Source organism: Marmota marmota, unplaced genomic scaffold (genome assembly GCF_001458135.2).
Source record: "Marmota marmota marmota unplaced genomic scaffold, marMar, whole genome shotgun sequence".
Classification (NCBI taxonomy): Eukaryota; Metazoa; Chordata; class Mammalia; order Rodentia; family Sciuridae; genus Marmota; species Marmota marmota.
The window spans coordinates 883,326-887,091 of NW_025999863.1; positions in this window are offsets into that span (position 1 = coordinate 883,326).

Genomic DNA, 3,766 nt, shown 5'->3' on the forward strand with positions numbered 1-3,766 from the left:
CAGTCCCACAGCTCCCCGCCACACCCGCGGCGCCCCCTGGCGGGCGGCCCGAGGGACTGTCCTGACCCCTGGGCTCAACCGGGCTCAGCCTGAGTGACCTCTCCTCCAGGCCCCCATCCTGCAGCCCCCCGCCCTCACCACAGAGTAGGGGCTGGCGAGGCTGGGGCCACGGAGCCGCGCTGGTCCTGCGGTCTACCCTCCATCCTGGAGCACCTCAGAACAGTCACACTGCCATGTATTAAGCACCACCTGTGTGCAGCCGGCTCCAACACTGGCCCATCACAGGCCCACGGGGGCAGGCGTGACCCCAACTTCTGATCCCACCCTTGGAGGAGGGAGCCCAGGCTCAAGCAGGCAGGGGAGGGGTCAGGAAGGCCCTTGCTGAGGAGGCCTAGCCACAGAGAGGTCAGAGGAAGGGACTCAGAGGCCCTGGGCCCAGGGAATGAGGACAGGGTCTGCCCAGTGGCCTGGGGCTACAGGAGGCTGCCCTGATTTGGGCGGCCAGGGCATGGGCAGGTGGTGCCAGCCCTGCTGGGGAGTTGCTGGCAGGTCCACCTGAGGCCAGGTAGAGTAGGGAGCTCGGCCTGAGGGACAGGGAGCCCCAGGGTGAGCCTTGTGGTGGGGCTCTGCAGTGGGGTCCCCGTGTCCCCGTGCTCAGGGGCCTGAGTGACAGAGGCTGGGGTGGGGGAGGAGAATGGCCACAGCTCAGGTCCCTGAGGCCGCAGCACGGGGCTTCTGAGGGGCAGGTGCCAGGCCAATGAGAGGAGGGCAGAGGATGGACCAGACCAGCACCAGAGCAGGCCCTCGGGGACCTTGAGGGACATGGGACATTAGGCCTGATGCAGAGGTCTAGAGAGGAGGGGAGAGAAAGCAGGACAGGGAGAGTGGGAGCCCCAGGGGCACTCTGCGCACAGGCCTGGGGTGAGGGCTGAGGAGTAAGTGAGGCCCTGGGCAGTTAGTGGGCAGCCAGACCCCCCAGAGGCTCCCTGATCATGGAGTCCAGTCCACCGGGCTCTAGCCACTGCACACAGCAGGCACTGCAGCTGCCTGGGGAGGCCTGGGCTGTGAGGTCGGCCAGGCTGCCCCTCTGGCCCAGGGTCCTCTGTCCCCTGGCCCCTGTCTGTCCCGGCAGCCAATTCCCCAGGAGGCTCAGAGCTGGGCTTGGCACCAGGCGCAGGAGCAGAGGCAGCTTCTGGGCTCAGCAGTGTCCCAGCAGCGGGCTGGGGCTGGCCGGCACACGAGGGGTATCCCAGCAGGGTCCTACCAGCCTGCCTGGCCCCGCCCCTGCCTGGACCCCAGCTCAGGACGCCTGGTGAGCCCAGCTGGGACCCCCTCCTTGAGGCAGGGTCAGGACAGGACGGGGATCAGGCTGCTGGGCTCTGCTGCCTCTGTGGTCTCGCGGCCTTGGGGCTTAAGAACCTCAGGCCTCTAGTTACGCACGACTTTGTGCACTGGAAATGTGTCAGGAGTGTGGATTTTATAGTGGACGTTCTGACCCTGGGTGTGGCCCGGTGGTTAGTGCTCGTCTCCCTGGTGAGGCCCTGGTTCATCCCAACACTGATAAACAGATCAACAACAGCAGAGGGACACAGGCAACTTTGGGAGGTGACAGGCGCGTGCAGGACCTGGGTGGGGCCGGTGGCGTTTGCATGTGTTGAACTCACCCCTGGGGTCCTGCTCGAGGGCACTGTCCCTCAGTGTACCAGAACCACGTGCTGTTAAAAGCAGCTTGCGTTTTCCCAAAGAAAGGCCCTGGAGATCTTGGGGTCTCTCCGTGGCCTCCCTGTGCCCCCTACAACACTCCATGGTCTCCCATGACCTGGGCCTGACCACCGGGTCCCGGGACACTTTGACCTCCTGAGTGGACTGGGGGTCCAACTCTGTACAGAACCAGGTCCCCCTAGGCGCAGAGGTGCGTGCCTGTCGTCCCGCGACTTAGGAGGCTGAGGCAGTTCCGGCAAGTTCGAGGTCGGCCTGGGCCACGAGGCCAGAAAGCCTGGGGTGTGCCCAGCGGGGAACCGAGGCCCACCAAGGCCAGGGAGGACCGGGTCTGGCCCTGCCTCCTGCTCTGGGCCTCCGCGCCCACTCACAGTCTGCCCCCTGTCGACACCCGAGTCCCAGCCGAGTGTCCGGAATTCGTCGAGCAGGTCTGCCCCTACCCCTGTGTCCGCCGCTGTCACAGCTGTCCCCTTCACATGTGAAACCTTCCTGGGGACCCCATTTCAGGAGGGGTCTTCCCGTGGGCGGGACCCCCACCCATAGGTATCACAGGGCCCTGCTCAGCCGGTCAGAGACTCCGAACGCCCAGCCACTGGTTGGCTGGAGACTGGGCCTGGGACCCCTGTGGCCGATGAGAGCCTGCTCTGGACTGGACCTGGAGGCAGGGCTCCCTGTGGGGGGAGACCTGCGCCTCTCTGCCACCCTGAGAGGCGCTCCCAGGGAGATGCGGGAGAAGGGCAGGAGGTGGCAAGGGCTGGTATTGAGGCTCGAGTCTAGACTGACCCTCACCTGAAGCCGTCCCCTGTTGGCTCTGCCCACTGTAGCCACTTTAGTTTCTGCTACTTGTAATTGAAAGGTCCCAGTCTCATGGGACCGGCATCCCGCGGCTCCTCTGCTCCTGGGACAGTTCTTGCTTCTCAGGCCTCCGATGAGGCGCTGACACCGGCAGCCCCCTTGGCCGAGGGCCTGCTGGCCTTGCACTGTGTCTGAAGGTGGGCGCCTTGCTCTACGTCCAGGCCACCCTGCCTGGCAGGGCGGGTCAGCGCACAGGTGGGGCCTCCTGCAGCTGGGGCCCTGCAGGGCATCCGGGCCTCCGCCTCCCGACCTGAACCCTGAGCGCCTCTCAAGGTGCCTTTCCCATGTGTCTTTGAGCCTGACCCAGAAACGAAGTGACTTCCTCGACGGATTGAGTGTGTCTGTCGGGCAGGAGCCCTTGGGGACGAGGTGTGGCCGGCTCTGGTGGGCGGCTCCTCCCAGCACGCAGCAGTTCTGCTCGATTCCCACCCAGAGGCCGGCCCCCACGCGCACAGCAGTGCCATCTCGCAGCCCAAGGTGCACCACAGGTGAAGGCACACACCTGGCCCACAGCCACCCCGAGCGCTCGGCCAGGGCAGGAGTGAGGGGACACAGAGCAGCATGGATGGACCTGAGGACCTTGTGCTCGGTGAGAACCAGACACACAAGGCCACAGCGTGTGACCCAGCGATAGGGGCGTCCAGAGACGGGGGTGGGCCTGGGGTGCAGGGGGCGGGGGACTGCGAGTGGGTCGGGCTGCTCTGGGGTGGTGGAATGTGCGGATGGTGCGACGGCTACACAGCACGTGGGGGTCTTATGTGTGGCTCTTGAGTGGGGGTTACGTGCTCAGGGTCCTGAGTTCCTCTGGGGATGGGGTACAGGCTTCCCCTGAGGAGGGGACCCCGACAGGACCCAGGGATGAGAGAGCGGGTGTGGGAGATGGTCTTCCTGGTGGTGCCCAGCCCTGGGCCAGGCCGCCAGGAGGCCGGTCGGTGTGGGGCCACATGGAGGCCGGAAAGCTGAGGGGCCCTGCCGTTTGGGGTGCTGGGAACAGTGGGAAGGCTTTACAAAGTTCCTGAAAACCAGCGAGTCGTTGAAGGCACGCCGTAATGGCATTCACGAGGGAGGAAAGCTCTCCCCTGGTCGACCCAGGGCACGCCAGGAGGAGGTGGCGGAGCCCCACGGCACCCTGGGTCGTGGGACTTTGAGTACTACTTGTTTGGATTTTTTGGAACCATCTCCCAGTTCTTCC